Raw genomic sequence first — 18,238 nt, forward strand, 5'->3', positions numbered from 1 at the left:
GAAAAACTTAGCTAGGATATTTGGGACAGATGGGCCCGGGAGAAACTGAGTGAATGTGTAGAACCCTCACCCCCTGAGATATCTTGGGATGCACGCTGTTTGCAGCTCCAGGGCGAGGAAGGGGAGCAAGAGGGCAGCGGGGTGGCTGTGTCTGCCTCTAACTAGACTCTTCAAGGCTCCCCCCCGCCGCCCCACCCCGCGAACCGCAGTTTGAAGAGTCCTGCCTCTACACAACTCGCCGGCCTTGTCTCTGGCTTGTTTTCCCGTGTAGATGAAATGCCTTGCACCAAAGGAAAATTATACAGTGTAAACATTTATTCAGAAAAATGGTTTGCAGCGTTACCTTCCCGGAGTGCTTGGCTGAGAATGAAAGCCTGGTATGAACGCCTGCTGGCATGGGCAGGAAATGGAACCCTCTGCTCAATATATTTCCAGCTTTTATGAGGCAGCTTTAGTGGAGACGTGTCAGCCTCTTGCCCAAAGCGCAGGCTGGACAGAGCCCTGCCCCCACACCCGACGGATGCCCGGGTGTGGAGAGGAGTCGAGAGTGTTGGCATCAGAGGCTTGGCGACCAAATGATGCTGTTGGTGACTTTCAACTTTCGCTTCGAGGGGGCGAGTGAGAAGAAAAGGGGGTACAGTGACCTCAGAATCCTGAGGGTCTGAAGGGGATGGTCTCACTCGTGTCCTGGACACCAAGACCACGAACTCTGAAGATGTCCCCATTTGGAGACACAGGCACACGTTGCCCCGGACTTTGGCACTTCTTTTTTTCTGCTTGATTTTCTCCAAGCACAGCTGCAGATTGAATTGTTTCCTTTGAAAAAAATATGTTCAAGTTCTAACCCCTGGTTCCTTTGACAGTGACCTTATTTGGAAATAGGGTCTTTGCACGTGATCCAGTTAAGATGAGGTCATTAGGGTGGGCCCTGATCCAGTGACTGATGTCCTTATAAGAAGAGGGAGACACAGAGATACAAGGAGAGGCCATGTGACTATGGGGTAGGCAGAGATTCGAGGGATGTATCTACAAGGCAATGAATGCCAAGGACCTCTGGCAACACCAGAAGCTGAGAGAAGGGCATAGGACAGATTTTTCCCACAAGTGTCAGAGGGTGTGGCCCTGCCAACACCTTGGTTTTGGACTCTGGCCTTCAGAACTGTGAGAGAATAGATTTCTGCATTTTAAGTGCCCCAGTTTGTGCAGTTTTGTTACAGCAGCCACGTGACACTCACACATACTGGATAATTCATTGCTGATGTTTAGGGCCTGCCTTCTCTCCCCATCTCTGGGCCCTCCCCATCTCAAGGGGGAGCGCCTCATTTTTCACCCACAAAGGCAGTGATGCTCACCTGACGCTCAGGTACCAGCCAGGCTGGGAGCTCCCTGTGGGCAGGGGGGACCCTTCCCCACCCACAGAGTGTCTCCTGCTGGACAGAGCCTCAACCTTGGAAACAGATGTCCAGGGTTTCGGCCAGGGTGAGCTTTCCTCCTCCCATGTGCTCTGGAAAACGGGGGACACACCAGAACCAGGGGGAAAGCGGGACAAGCCTGGGCCCTGGAGGCTGGACCCTCATGCCTGGACTGGATATGGTCAGCTACATGGAGCAAAGTCCCGGTCCTCTTCTGCCAGGGGCTGTGACCTCCAGTCCTCGCCTGCCAGGCTTGGGGCCTCTCCCAGAAACTCCTGCCACGTGCAGGGTTTAGGGGAAGCCAGGGAGCAGCCCCTGCTTCTCTTCTCTCTCCCACGGCCTGAGGTAGATGGGAAGAAGGCAGAGTATGGCTGGGCTTGAGGGGCCGAGTGCAGGGTCAGATCCCTTTGGTGCTCAGGGAAGTGATAGAGTCTCGTTGAGTTGGCACTGGGACCCAGGAGACCTAATATGTTTTGCATAATCCACTTGTCTGACTTTTATTTATTGAGCACCTACTGTGGCCAGGCATCACCATTAGTACTGAGTGAATGAACCCAGATCCCCACCCTCCTGGGGCTGATGTTCTGGTGATTAATAACGACTCTACTGAGACGGTGCTTAGGTGTACACTCACTCATTTGTCCTCACGCAAAGTTTGGTGAACGCCAGAAAAGGGGGTGGGAGAAGCACTGGCAGTGTTTGGGGTGGGGGGTGGGGCCTCCTGGTGAACAGCTGAGGAGGGGCGTGGGCAGTCAGACCAGCAGAGCCGCGGGGAAGGAGACCTGCCCTGCCCCACCCCACAGGGGAGCTGGCTGTAAGTGGATCACGCATCTTTTTTTTCCGGACTCTTTTTGCCTTATGTGTTTACGGCTTCTGAAGGTATGATTTAATGATCGGGGGTCATGGCTGAGGCCTGGGAATGGGTCCTCATTCTCTGCTGGACGGGACTTATGTCCTCTTTACTGTCTTGCCTATTTCTCCAGATGTCTGTGTTCAGATCCCCCTTTCACCATGTTGTGGGCAGGAGGGCAATTGACTTAACTTTTCTGCTCATCAGCTTACCCTGAAATGGGGGGGTGTTGCTGCCTGGTGCCTGGCCTCCAGAGGGTGCTCAGCAGAAGCTCACTGTCTTTCATCCAGGAGGCCTCGGATGTCCAGCCCAGAAGGATGGAAGGCTCCCTGGGGGTGTTGTTCCCCTGAATCAAAGGGTACCATTCTCATTCTGTGTTCCTCGTGGGAATTCCAGGGGCCTTGAAATTCCTCTTAGCACAGTGTAGTGTGAGGACTGAAAGAAGAACTAAGGGAAGTTGAATGGAGAAGACGAGAGCGTCTCAAGGTGAAGGTGGCCCCTGGCTGCGTGATGCACAGGTGCATGAGTGAGGATTAGGTGTCCCGACCTAAGACTCCGTGGATGAGCCATTGTCCTCCTGTCTGTGCAGCTGATTGTATCAATAGGCAGAGGGCAATTAGCTGTGCCCGTTCCCTGTACCAAGCCAACGGGGCTGTTTTAATCTCCCACAGCTCTAACTAAAGAGGAGGCTTCGTTGCCTTATTTCTGAAAAACGAATAAGAAAGCAGTGGTTGGAGTTGCTTTTCCTCTTGCGATTTTCAAATAAAATCAGAGACTAATCCTTCGTCTAATACCAGTTTATTAAGGGCTGAGTTAGAACGTAGTCAACTCCATTTATGAACACCGGTTAATATTTCTTTATAGAAAGCTATACTATTTTCAGAAGCATTTCAGACAGACATCCTAAGAAGACTTAGCAGGCTCAAGATGTTTACCTTGGACCCAAATCTTGTTTTTAATTAACCGAGTCTTCAACAGTCCATCAGAGAATGCAGTTACCTGCCAAACTTCACACCTAAGGGGAAAAAATATTCCCAATAAAATTTTCCTTAAAAAAATCCACTCGCTTTTACCACTAAGACGCCCTCAACATATTTAAATCAATCCCTCTCCATGAACACACAGAAAACTAATGTTCTAGATCCCAAGCCTGTCTCTGTGTGTCCCAGATTTCGGGAAAGCCATTTAATTCGACATTAAGTTTTCAGCAGACACTAAAGCAGGGATTCTGCGAAGATGGAGGGGCTGAATGTGTGGGCGCAGTGAGTCTAAGTTTTCCAGGCTGCAAACACACATTCCTGCGATACCACACATTCTGTGGGGAAAGTTTAAATGATCGTATTGTCTCAATTCACCTTACAGGAGCAGCTGCTTATGGAAAGTAAAGCTCTCCTTCTCTCTGTTCAAAAAGAGACTGGTTTCATAGAGAGGCTGTGGGTTTCTCTCATGCTTCAACATCCAGCAATTTGGAGTTTATTTCGAGGTACTGGGTTGGACAGAGTGTATTTTCTCAGACGTAGGTTCCTTGGGAATAAGGATGTGGAGGTCCATAGAGTTTGAACCTTTCTGTTCTGTTTACTGCTGCCCTCCCCTCCATGGCGCTGGGTACCTAAGAGGCTCTTGTTAAATATTTATTGAATAGGGCTTCCCTGGTGGTGCAGTGGTTAAGAATCTGCCTGCCAATGCAGGGAACACGGGTTCGAGCCCTGGTCCAGGAAGATCCCACATGCCGCAGAGCAACTAAGCCCGTGTGCCACAACTACTGAGCCTGCGCTCTAGAGCCTGCAAGTCACAACTACTGAGCTCACGAGCCTAAAGCCCATTCTCCGCAACAAGAGAAGCCACCGCAATGAGAAGCCCGCGCACCGCAACGAAGAGTAGCCCCCGCTCACTGCAACTAGAGAAAACCTGCGTGCAGCAACGAAGACCCAACGCAGCCAAAAATAAATAATATTTATTGAATAAAAAAGTGCTCCTTGAATAGGTGTGACAACTTGTTTTACAAATAGTTTCCTAAATTTTACCTACAAAGATTCTTGGAATTTTAGATCATCTGTCCTACCCCAACAAAGGTACTTGGACACACACACACACACACACACACACACACACACACAGCTTGTTGATTGTCATAGATTGGTGAGTAGAAACTTAGCCTTTTTTCTTCTGATTTAGCTTTTAGCTTGTCCTGAAAACAGCAACAACAACAACAGCAACAAAATCTTATGTCAGTGAATGAAATTCTTAGGTCTGTCTCATGTGGTTTAGTGGAACCAGGCTGGTTTGTGAAGGAGGATGTGATATTGTAGAAAGCCCCCAGATCTTGACTTCACCACTTCCAAGCTGTGCGGCCTTGGAGAAGTTACGTACCTTCTCTGGGCCTCATTCTCCTTATCTGTTAATTGTGTAATTGAATTGATACTCTCAGCAGTCCTGCCAGTTCTGAGAACCTGGGCAACTGGAGGAAGAATGAATCCTCAGGTTTAAGATTCAGAATTACAGATGTGATTCACTGCTTCTGCATGGCAGTTAATAGAGTAGGACAAGAGACCTACAGTGAAAACTCTGTGTTTCTGAAAGGTTGACCAGTAACATATTGGTTTTCTTTTGCTGGCTTTTTGGGGAAAATTCTTTTTATATTTACTTTTGTGTTTCTCTTGCACACTTCTTTCTGTCACAGAGTAATTTTATTACTTATTTTGGTTTGAGGTCTGAGAGAGCAATTATTTATTTATTTTAATATTTATTCTTAACCGATTTCAGAAGAAATTGAGAATGACTTAAACTAAAATACAAAGCATAAAAATCATTAATCCAGAATAAAAGGCGAGATTGAGGAGAATAAAAGTGCAGAGATAGACAGAAATTGTATTACAAAATCTAGACTGAGGGAATTAAGCATACAACTTAGCTCTGAGCTTCCTAGCAGCCAAGGAAAAAAGCAAAACTAAGAGAGTGTTGTTAATGTTAAAGGTTAGGGAGGCAGAAATTCAGAAGGGGCTGACGGTCCTCAGTTGTCTCCTTAAAGTTCCTGGAACGTTCTTGATCCTGGTCTAAAAGGAAGATTTTGTGAGAGTGTGGAATCTCTTGCTCAAGTTCAAATCCAAGAAGCTGAAAGTTACTGACCTTTAGTTTCAGGTGCTCAAAAAATGTTAAAGTTTGCTGGCAAAAGTATAGATGATATTTTTCCCCAGGAATTAAGAACTGATAAAAATAAGCAAATCTTACCGAAAGAGGATGTGTGATATGGAAAAAAAACAAAACAAACCCGCAAACCACTGGGTGGAGGTAAAGAGACCTGGATTTGAATTGCAGTTCTGCCAATAATCTCTGTGTTTTAGGGAAGGGCACACAACCTCTCTGGGCCTCAGTTTCCTCATCAGTAAAATAAGAGGGTTAAACCAGACTCCTTTGAGATCTCACGTGTGAGAGTTCTGCTCCTGTGACTATAATGGTATGGGGGGATTATTCTTTTGTTGTCCACAATCAGACCTGCTTAAGGCGCAAAGCTTGCATCTCAGAAATCGCTTTGAGACTGCCATGTTGGGACTCCCTAGAAAGTAAAATGGCCCCCTTCTAATATAACCTCTTGAAAGAAAAGATCTCATCTCATCATGTGGAATTTTCCCAACCGAAGCACATTTCTGTGATCCAAGGCGTACACATTTGGCTGCAGGTGAAATACGTCGGCACAGACAAGGGTGTCAGGCTTTCTCGGGCTCAAGCAGGGCTATCACGAGGCTGAAAAACTGCAAAGAGGTTTTTCTAAGAAGTCGTCCCTGGGCAAAAACATCGCCACTTTCATTGGGGAAAAAAATGGTTTCAAATATTGCCTTTTGTTTTTATGGAAAATGGTGAAAAGTTTCAGGGAAAACCACAAAATCCTTTGCTTTTATTGAAACCACAAAAATTGATTAATTTTTTTTTAAAGAACAGTTTTTGCTGAGGGCTGAACTTTCTTCTTTGAAAGGCTCTACTTTTCTTTTTTTGAAATATCTCCTGAGAGCCCCATGAAAGGTCTTTCTGTTAGCTTGGCTGAGCCGAGCCCAGGCGTCCTGAAGCTCTACACAGAAGCATATTTTTTGTGCCCAAACACTGCCTTCTGCGGATGTCTTCATGCTCTGATCTCCAGATACTGGCTTACCTCTTCCCAAATCTCCAGGGAGGCATGGTGCCCATGAAGCTGGTTAGTGCAGCCCCGGCCTCAATAAAATCATTGAACCTGACTTTACTTCCAGGCTCATCTCTCTTCATCGCTGCCGCTTCCTGCACAAATGGAAAACTGTGTGCATAGGATGCTGCCTTTGCCACTGGGGGTCTCGAAAGTTGATTTCATGAGCTAATCGGTCCCTCACCTGGTGGCTGGCGTGGGCTGTCCCTGGGCAGGAGAAGCTGTCTGTCCCAGCTGAAATCTGTCTTGCAGTCTTCCCACAGCGGACACCCTGCCAGCTGGGCCAGGGTGCCGCTCCTTCACGCGTGTTTCTTGACAAAGACAGCTGGGGGATTCTCCTGTGCCACGAAGAGGCAGTTGGCTTCTGGCGGCCCGAACAGGTTCGGTCTTAATGCAAGTTGGAAGGTACAGGGAACAGGGGCCTTCGGGGCATCTTTGAGGGACCCCCCTAACTCAGCTCAGAGGCATATTCAGGCCTGGTGTGCCAAAGGCCTGCTGTTGGCCAAGAGGCTCGGTCTGTGCTGGCCTCCACCTTCCCTGTCTCTCCTGGCTAGGGTGCCATCTCCGCAGACGGACCCTTGCATTCCTGGCACTGGACTGCTGGGTACATATTCCACTTGCCACCTCCTTGCAGGTTTCTTAGCCCTTCTGGGCCTTGGCTTCTCCCTTTGTCAAATGGGAACGGTGGTAACACCAACCACGTAGATTAGTTGTGAGGCTTAAATAGAATAGTGCTGGGCACACAGTAAGTGCTACTAATTATTATTTACGTATTCTAGAAATAAATCCTGGTGAATCCAAGACTTACTTCATTTTACAAATGAAAAGACTGCAATGTGACAAAACTCAAGACAAATTTAAAGAAACGATTATTAGCAATCTCCCACTATTCTAACACAACGACTGTATCCAGCTTGTGTGTTTTACTTTCCTATTCCTGCAACTACTCACCATCAACATCATGAAGTTCAGCCACCACTGAGTAAGGGTCCAGTGTAAGCCAAGCACCATGCGAAGTGCTCTCCAGTCACGGGCCCCCAGTGGACCCAGCTCTGGGGGACGTTAACCCCGTTTACAGACAAGGGACCTGAGGGTCTGAAAGGTGAGCCCCCCCAAGGTCAACAAGCAGAAGCTGAAAGAATTTGAGCCCTAACTTCAAAGTCTCTGGGGTCGACCAAAATGCTATACTCCTCTGATCCCCATGTGAGTCGTAGACCAAGAGAGTCACATTATTTAAAAGAAAAAAACAGGAGGTTTCAGTCTGAAACATTGTTCTGGTCTGTGGTGATAGTAGGTGAAACCAGTGGAAGGTTCAGTTCCTTGTCCATCTAGGAAAATCTCTTCCAACCTCACAGAGGTACTGAGGGAATGGAGCAGAAAGCCCGCTCTAGTTGGGTGGATGTCCTTTCCGTGCCCTGCAAAGCAAGTGACACAGTGTGTGACAGTCCGGGGAATCAGTGTCCCAGAGCCCAAACCCCAAGTGCTGCTGAAGTCCAGGAAAAGGACTCCGGGTGCTTCCCTTCTGTTCCTCGTTGAGGTCACCTTCACCCCCAGAAGACCTAGCCCTTAGAGGCTGGATCTTCTCCCCAAAGCTCACTTCTTCTTGGTGCTATCCGGGTTATTATTATTCAAAATACAGCCTGCCTGCGCATTTGTCCCTGGGTAGGAAGAGTGGGTTAACAGGCAAACACTGCTTTCCTGATCACTGACCTGTAATTGCATTAGCTTTTAAATTCAATGTAAATATTTTCTGATCGTGGGCTTGGGTGCAGCTTGGAACAAGTCTCTTTTTTGCTCTCTTATCTGATTATCTAAGAAAACATCTCATTGTTCAGATTCAAGAATAACAAGTTTCTCCACATCCAGTCCCCTCAGCTCTTCATTTTTCTTCATTCTTTCTGTCCTGTTTAGCATCACATAATTACAGAAATATGTCTGTAAGCTGTTTGCACATCTGATAATCAGATTTTCTCTTGTTCCCAACTCTTTCTCCATCTGCTCCCCAACCCCCACCCCATTCTGCCACATCTGGAACAGTCCCCTGCCACTCCATGCCCAACTGACTGCTGAACTATTTCCAAATCACATCTCTTTTCCAGTCCTGGCCGCCTGATATACTCAGTCATAATATACTCAGGCCCCAAATTCTGGTCGTCTCTCATTCCTCTCTACTCGGATGATAACTGTGGGGCAGAGCCACTGTCTCATTTCTTCCATTCTGACCTGGTCATGTTAAAATATAGTTTTCAAAAGGTAAAATCATGTCTCTCATGCAAATGTAAAATGAAGACAGATTAGAGACTTTATTTAGGTCACTAATAAGTTGGTATGATGTTACAGCCGGTTCAAAGGAGAGTGTGAAGAACAAACATGTCTGTAGGCAATCAGGCAAATGGAAGTGAATTTCCTAGTAGGCGCACACCTAGTTTTTATCTCTGGGGTGGAATATGTGTGTTTGGAATCATCTTTTCTACGGGGTGAATGAATTGTATCTCTACAGGACAGAATTTATTTGCACTTCTGGGGCAGGAGTCATTTTGCATTACTCTGTGTTCTATGATACACACTTGTCTTGTAGTGTGTACAATACACACTTGAAGACCAGGGCAACTCCAGAGGCTTTGTAAGACAATTCCCAGCATTCAAATGAAGTATCCGTTACTATTTTAATTCAGTCAGTCGATTTCATTGATTCCAGTGATATCCTTTGTTTCAAAGTGTTTCACGATTTTTCTTAACAACCACTTTAAATTAATTAATTAATTAATTTTTTATAGGTAACTTCTTTCTCCAAACTGAGATCATATTTATTTTTGGCTGCGTTGGGTCTTTGTTGCTGCACGCGGGCTTTCTCTAGTTGCTGCGAGCAGGGGCTACTCTTTGTTGCGGTGCGCGGGCTTCTCATTGCGGTGGCTTCTCTTGTTGCGGAGCATGTGCTCTAGGGCACGCAGGCTTCAGTAGTTGGGGCATGCAGGCTCAGTGGTTGTGGCACGCGAGCTCTAGAGCGCAGGCTCAGTAGTTGTGGTGCACGGGCTTAGTTGCTCTGCGGCATGTGGGATCTTCCCAGACCAGGGCTCGAACCCATGTCCCCTGCGTTGGCAGGCGGATTCTTAACCACTGAGCCACCAGGGAGGCCGACTTTTTATTTAAATCTATTGTGAATATTCACATGGAAGGACTGTAATTTCCAAGCCTCATTTTAGGAGAAGCTCAGGAGAACACAGTCAGGCAAGGAGCAAAGGCACCACTAGTTCAGGGCAAATCTTCTAAAAATGACACTTTAGTCCAGGGAATTCTTGGCTCAAAGACCTTCCGTGGCTCCTTATCACTAGTGTGATAGTTTCCAGATACTCCCATGTGGCATTTAAGCTTTTCCACAACCTGGCCGTGATATATGTTTAAATCTTCAAAAACATTTGTTAAAATAATAGATGGCAATGGCAAAAAATTCAGAGATTACAAAACCATATCAAATAAAGACTAAGAGCTTCCTCTACCTCCTAAATCTTTAGCATGGACACAAGAAGAAAAGAATAACTGGTTGACAATCATTGGTTGCTGACTGAGGGTGAACTTGAAGTTTATTTGAAAATTGCTTTAGCATTTATCAGAAATGCCAGTTTCTTCCCAAAAGGAGGTTGTAATGACATCATGGAAGAAGGTTCTGTCCGAGACCAGGTTTGGGGTGATTTTTCATTATCATCTCTCTAGAAATTTTCTTGATATAGAAAATCATATTTACTTTTACATCTATAGCCGTATAGTTTTAAACATAAATGGTATCATTCTACCCATACCACTTTTTCAATACTATTTTTTTTTTACAATTACCCGTGTGTCCCAGATACTTTTGGGAATAGGTTATGTTTAATATATCTTAGATCTCTTTCTGTATCAGCGCAGACATATCTACTCACTCTGGCCCATGATACAGACTGTCCCATCGTCTAGATGCACAGTGATTTATTTAACCACTACAGATTCATCCAGTTTACTTTCCTCCTACATGATTTCTCTCATTGGAGCCAGAATAATTCAGTCTCTTTCCTTAAAAATATCTTACCCATTCCTGCTAACATGTCTTTCCGTCTGATGTAACATTCAAAATAGACGCACCATCCAAGTGGAAAAGAAGGACCAGTGTGGGTGGGGCTGGCCCCCTGGGGCCTGGTGAGGACTGTCCGGCCTCTGCCTGATGTGCCAGTGCCACCCACGTAACCAGGCCATCCTGCAGGTCTAGTTCATCTTTGATTTTCCTCCGGAAGCCATCCTTGATGACAGTTATTAAAGTCTACTTTTCAAAAAATTGAAACTATATCAAATATCTATTGACCAACTCATCAGAGAGAGGCAGTAGGAAGGCACGTGCTGTGTAGGTGCTTGTGTACGCTCTGTGCTCCTGGGACACTGGGTTCTCACCTCCCCCTTTCTCTCCCTCCTTCTTTCCCTCCCTCTCCCGCACTTCTATCCATAAATAATCCTATGCTCTAAGCCGTGCAATGGATGCTGAGAATTCAGCAGTGGGCAGAACAGAAACAGTCTCTGCGTGTTGCAAGTTCCAAGTCTCGTCACAGAACTAAGCACATGTGTAAGTGTAACCTTCCAGATGGAGATCCACGCTCTAAGGGAAGAGCACAGGGTGCTGTGAGGGAGAGGAGCAGGCTGTTCTTTGTCCATGAGCTTCAGGAGGAGGTTTAGAGGGTGGGTGTGGATGCCTGGCCACGGGGCAGAAAGGAGCCAGTGAGGGCAGGATGGGCGGGGCTTGGTCCTGCAGGCCCTGCCTCAGTCTCAAGTAGTATGAATTTGACTGGATGTTCGATGGGAACATAATTAACAAAACACAACCTAGCTTATCTGGTCTGTATTCATGGAGCCCCTTGTAGGAGGCAGTAGTCTGTAGTGTGAAAAGTGGGGACCCTGGAGCCCCATCATGGCTTCAAAACTGGCTTCACCACCTGCTGGTGACCATGGACGAGAAGCTCCACTTCTCTGTGCCTTTGCTTTCTCATCAACAGAATGGGCGAGATAACAGTACCTGCTGCATCGGGATGTGCGGCCAACCCAGTTAACCTTGCCCAGTGCTGTGGTGCACACTGTCTGAGCTGTTCTCACACCACCCGCTATCACACAGCTTTCCTTGGACAGGCTCAAAGATTCAGGCTTGAAGTTGCGTCTTAACAGGCAAAGAGAAAGCGGGGAGTCATGGGTGTCTTGTGATGGTTTGCCTAGCACCCCTCCTTTGCCCCGATTCTGTGGTTGAGGCCTTCCAGCTGCGGCAGCCTGCTGTCTCATAGTCTGTGTGCTGAGTCTGTGTTTCCCTGTGGCGTGGGGACGGGATGTTAGTCATCCGGTGGAGATGTGGCTAAATATAAGGTAAATATTTTTCTCCATGCTGTTGAGTTTCCCAGGGCTGAGGGTGGGAAAGCCAGAGGTGGCGCAGAGAGTCAGGAAGACCGTTGGGCGCTCTAGAGTAGAGTTCTGGGTAGATGATGGAAGCTAAGAGCCGAGACTGAGAATGGAGACCTGGGGAGTTAAACTCACAGGAACTGGACTCAGGTGGGCTCCTCATAGCCTCACCTGGAACCGAGCTGCGCTCCAAGTTCCATCCACACCTGACTTGCTTCTCGGTCCAAAGCCTTCCAGTGGCTGCTGTTGCTGCTACGGGGAATCGGATTCTGCCCGTGCCTTGGCAGCACCGCAGGCGCCCCTCCCGCCTCCCTAGCTGCACCCATGCCCTGCCTGCTCCCCAGGTCCCGCTCCTCACTCAGCCAGTCAGCCTCTCCCTTCCCACCTGCGGGCCTTGCCTGCACTTTCCTCTGCATGGGGGCTCTTTCTCCATCATTTGCCTGGTTACCGTCTAAAGAATTTAGATTTTAACTCATGTGTCACTTTAGATCCTAGACCAAGTCCCCACCCTCCCCCGCCATGACAAGTTATTTTCACCGTGACCCTCTCCTCTCCATTGGTGTGCTTATTAAATTCCTATCTGCATGCCCCGCCGCTCCCCATCAAGATAGCGACATCCTGAGGGCAGAGACAAGGTGTCTTTTGCTCATCATGGCACCCCCCTTGCCCCCCAGCACCAGGCCTGCACACAGTAGGTGCTCAATGTGTTATTTGTTGACTGGACATGAGAATGGCTTCCAGGAGAAAAAAGAGCACGGTGGTGACTTTTTATGTGAGCCCCCTGGCCACGATGACTTGGGCAGGGGGGTGGACATTTGAATGCAGGTTGGCCAGTTCAGTTCTTCCATGTAGAAGTTTGGGATTTGGAAACTGCTCTCAGAGGTGGTTTGAAGTGTGGGTGTACTGCTGGGAGCTGTGGGGCCTTCATATTCCACCACGCACACAGAGAACCAGAGAAAGTGGGTGTGAAGTCAGGAAGAGTCAGAAAATGCCCACGCAAGAGCATGGGACACATAAATGAGTAACCTAATGATGGGGGCCCCAATTTCTGGAGGCCTTTTGTTCCCATTCCAGCCCTCTGAGACCTGAGTCTCATGAACCACCCATATCACCTTACAGCAAATCCATCTCTTGAGTTGGCTTGGGCCAACTCAAGTCAGTTTCAGTCCCCTGCGACTCCCAGGTGCTTTACCAAGATAATCAGGGAGCAGGCAAAAAGGGAGGCCAGGGGCACAGATAGCCTCGCATGTGGGATGTGGGACGAGCCTCCTTTGGTCTTAGGGTGAATTGCCCCTCCTCACACACTGCACGGGGTCCAGAAATGAAAGGGGCTGCTTTCTCTCTGACACATGCCCTGGGCTCCAGAAAGGGATTTGCAGAATCCACAAAGAGACAGAGCCGCCCCAGTGGGCAGGGTCTTGACACACCTTCCACCCAGGAATGGTAGGGACTCCGTGGAGCTGGACAGGCCTCCTTCCTGGTCCCTCCGGGGCCAGGACGCCGGACCGGCCCCAGGAGCTTTTATTGGCACAGACTTCTCTTTGCATTGTGGGGCTGCGCCAAGCTTCGCTCGGATGGCACTGGCTCCCCCTACATTTACACCTTATAAACCACCACCGTGACCGACTGGGCTGCTTCTGTGAGGCGATGCACGGCCCCTGGTAAGAGAGTAAATAACTCAGCAACGTTTCCTTGCGCTTTTCCAGCTTTCGTTCAGTCTCAGAAGAAATAAAACAAGGAACTTAATGGTGTTCTTTAATCTTCTACACCAGTGGCTTGCTTTATAAGGTGTTATACAGAGTCCGTGTAAGTCCAAACTCCGCAGTGGGATCAGTGTTTCTCAGCAGGTGCTGGGTGGGTTTGGGTTAAGATGTGCCCACCCCCCACCCCAGCCTCCTGAACAAATACAGAAGGAGGAACTTTCTTTGCAACACAGCTCTCATTCACAAGCCAGATAGCTGCTCGTGGCCAGCTGCTAGGACCCTTTCTTCCCCCACATTGTGTTCCCACCCCAGCTCAATGGAAATTAGGTACAAATGGGGATTTTTTGAAAGGATGAAATCCAGGCCATGGGGAGGGCAGGTGTGGACCTGGGTCTCTGTGTCAGCCCAGCCAGGGGAGCAAGAGAAATGTCTGTCTCTCCCATATCCATTTCTGTCAGCATGTCACTCTCCACTCACTCTCCAAAACAGATTCCTCCACATGAGGGCAGAAGGACAGCATCTGAGCTGTTGTCTCCTGGCTCATAAGGCCCCAGGGGAGAGGGGATGCTCCTGCTACTTCTCCCAGTTGCTGAGAAAAATCTCAGGAAGCACTCTGACTGGCTCATAGGTTCTCCCCTGGGCCAATCAGCTGTGGCCACAGAGATGAAGCCATGGCAGAGTATGGCCACCCCCACTAGAAGAAGGGGTTGGGGAGAGACAGTGTGTGTATCAGGAGGAGGGGTCATATGGAAGGTAGGAGGGATGACCTAGTGACAAGAGTAGACTCTACTGCATGCCTCTGACGTGGCCCTGCTATTACCTGCATCCCAGGGCCTCGAGGGAGGCTGGAGCCCACAGCACCTCTGGTGGCTCTCACAGGGGCTCAGGGATCCTAGTGCCCCCTGGCAATGAGGGCATGGACAAAGAGACCAAGGGTAAAGACCTTGTCCCCACCCTCATCTCAGCCTTCCTGGACCCCATTTCTGCCTGACCCTCCCCACAGTCCAGAGGATTATCCAAGCTTGGGCTCTTGGGATTCTTATTTGTGAAAGGGCCCGGGGGTCTTCAAGGCCCCTTATTGGCCTGATGTTCCTGTCACAAGGTCCTGACATATGAATCACTCTTGCTGCCCGCTGCACCCCATGTGTGGTCTCTCTGATGTTTATACTGTCGGCCCACTTGCCTCTCTCCGCAGTGCCAAAATCTCAGAATATCGGAACACTGAAACGTTTTTCTGAAGTTTGCCCCAAACTGATTGGGTGGTAAAACTTGACCTGAACTGATGTGAGTCTATTTGGGTCTTTGTTTATCCCAATTAGTGGAGGAATGTTCATATGTTTTGCTGCCAGGGTGTCAACATGCTTGATCCCAGAGGCTGCCCCAGACCCTGCTGGAGTGTGAAGACCATATGGGATGAATGCCTCATTGCCTTTTTAGATCCCCAAAACTCTGAACTCTGAACCACACCTGGCCCCAGAGGTTTTAGATAAGGGATTGTGGACCGGCTAAAGTCCTGCATGCTTGGCAGAGTTCTAGAAACTTTACACGGGGTGAAAATTGACCAGTTCTCCCAGGGCACTGGTGACACTAAATGCGGTAAGACAGACAAAGCCTGGAACTAGGTGCTTGGAGCAGAGTCATCCTCCCATGAGCATTGGCTCTTAGCATTACATGCTTTAGGTTATCAAATCTTTACAGCACCCTATGAGTCTAGGGTTTCATCAGCACCCCATTTTACAGATACTAAAACTGAGGCTGGGAGAGGTGAAGTAACTTGCCTAAGGTCGAAAAGGTAGGAAGTAGCACCACCATGACTGGCTGATTTCGTAACAAAACAGTTGTTACCACTGTGCTACCTGCCCTGCGATGCCCCAGGATCTGCTAATCCATCGTGGGCTCACTGGGCTCCGTCCCTACCTGCTTCAGGTCGCGGAATATGAGCTAGCGTCTGATGTACCAGCATGGTTTCAGCAGCTTTTACAGATTCCCTAATCTAGTTCTCTCTACCACCCTAGAAAGTGGGTGACCTTGTTATCCCCATATAACAGCAGGGAAACTGAGGCACAGAGAGGGTAGAAACTTGCCCTGGGTCACACAACCAGAAAGTGAGGAAGCCTTGAGTAGGGTACATTGAGTTAATTGTACTGTTCTTTCTATTTTTGCATATGTTTTATTATTCCATAACAGAAAGTAAAGAAAGAATATATTTACTTACCTAAAGCAATACCACGTTTGGAAACCATTCAATCAATATAAAAACTGAGTAAAACACAAAAGTTCCTCATTCTTCCAACTTGTTCCCCATCCAGGTAACAACTGGTTGAGAGTTTGATGTATATCCTTCTAGACTTTCCAACGTCTGTATAAACAACCACATGTATCTATACTATTTTACACAAATGGGATTATGCTATGCATACGGGTCTGCAACCCGCTTTTTTCACTCGACAATGTATCGTGGCCAATTTTTCATGTTATACTCCATTTCTTTCTTTTAATCACACAGTATTCCTTTGTATGGATGTACCATAATTTATTTAACCATTCCCTTTGGGTAAACTTTTAGGTTAATTTGAGTCTTCTGCCATTACAAGTCGTGCTCTACTGAATGTCCTTGTGCGTGTATCTTGGAGCATTTGTGTCAGGATTTATGTCGAGTGAATTCCTAGAAGGAGAGTTGCTGGACTGGGACGTGTGCTGCCAGAATGCCCTCCACAAAGATGCTTCTCTGCCAGCAGGGATGACGTGACCTGTGTCCCTGCTTTGCCTTAAAAACATTACTGATTTTTTCCCTGATCCTGTAGGCAACACATGCATTTTGAAGGAATTTGGAAAATGCAGAAAAATGAAAGAAGAAAGTAAACATCACCATGTTTCCACACTCCAGTCCTATTGCTGTTTATTTAGATTGTTTCTGAGTTTTTGCTGTTGGAAGTCATGTGCAGTGACTGTCACTGTGTGTAAATCTTGACCCACATTTTGCTCATATCCTTAAGAGAGATTTGGACAGCAGGAGTCATAGAGTAAAACCTTTTGGCTGATTTTAGGTTTCTTGCACTACACTGCCAAAACAAATCCGAGAACGTGTGTATGGATTTTGACTCTCACAAGCAATGTGATGGAGGTCCTGTCTCAGTACGTCTTGTCCAGTGTGGGGTATCCTCACTGGAGAGCTGTCCTTTTCTCTGCTGCTCATTTGCAGGAAAAAGCTAGATTGTGGTCTTCCGCTTTTTCTTCTTTTGTCCTGTAATGCTCAGTTAGGGTTGTGGGTTAATCACTAACGTGGTTAACAACAGAGATCCTGACCTCAGGCTACCTGAGCTCATGTCCCAGCTACGCCTTATGGGGCACATTTTTGGAGCCCCGGTTTCTCCTTTGCCGAATGGGGATATCAGTGTCTTTATTATGAAATGAGGTAATCCTGGGAAGTGCTGGGGATAGGGTCTGAATGTGCGGTGTGTGATGACAATGATGCCGTCTGCAAGAACTTGAGGTTGGAATTTGGAGCGTAGGATTTGGCTGAGAAGATGAGCCTTAAAAAGCGAAATTAGGTGACAGACAGGAACTCAGGGTTATATGAGAGGCGCCCAATGAGGATGTGGTAGGTGAAGATGAGGGAGTGTTCCCTGAGGACTTCCTGGCAGAGGTGGCAGTTGAACTGAGCCTTGAAGGATGAGCACAGGGAAGCAGGAGAATGGGGCCATGCAGGAACATGAAGGTTGGGGGGGCATGGTGTGCTTCTCTTCCCCTCTTCAGCCTGTTGTGGTGCACACCGGGCATCCATCATCCTAATGAGGGCCTCGGGGAGAGGAGGGTGGGGGCGGGAACCACTACACAACAGGAATAAAAACACTTGACTCTCTGGGGGTATGAATTCAGTCTCGCTGGGCAGTTTTGTTTTGAATAATTAACTAACATAGCTGGGGAGATTTCATAACAAAGAGAAAAATACGGAAAAGTACTTTCCAGCAGGGAAAAGAAATGAGAAAATTTTTTCCAGTTCCATTAGCACCAGCAGGAATAAAGCTCATAAATGTTATACAACATCTTCGTTCTTCGGAGGAACTTGAGGAGTGAGCGTGTAAAACATGAAGAGCGGGCAGTGAGAAAACCGCATGACGGCTCTTCCACTCAGGCTGGCTTGGGGTCCAGGATCAACAATGCCATCCTGAGAAGTCTCCCAGCAGCTAAATATACCCACAGAGCTCGTCATGTGGCCGGGCGGCTTTCCCAGGACGGTGCTTGGGCAGGGGGCAGGGTGGGGGCTCTGAAAGGGAGGGAGGCTACACCCAGTACAGCGGTGGGCTTGCTGGTTCTGATAGCACCGGGGATGCTCACCCAGGGCCAAGACCCCTAGTGGGCAGAATGGGAAGGTTGACAAGGTCATGAGCAGAAATCACGGGGCACACAGCTGTTTTCTGGAGACATTAAATGATTCGGTGAAGGGTGGGGGTCTGAGAGTGAGGGCCTGAGAGGAGCTTTCGGGTTCTTCTGTAAGTTACGACGGTTTAGGGTGTCAGGGGACCAGCGGAGCTGGTCTCCAGGATTTAGTGTGGTTTTGGACAAATGCGTTAATCTGTTGAGTCTGTAAAATGGGTATAATAACGCCCACCTCACTGCAATAATAAATACAGAAGGGGACTTATATTAGGTGCTGTTCTGGTTGTCTAGTGCTGCGTAACGAACCGTCCTCACG

This window comes from Orcinus orca, chromosome 20 (genome assembly GCF_937001465.1).
Source record: "Orcinus orca chromosome 20, mOrcOrc1.1, whole genome shotgun sequence".
Taxonomy (NCBI): Eukaryota; Metazoa; Chordata; class Mammalia; order Artiodactyla; family Delphinidae; genus Orcinus; species Orcinus orca.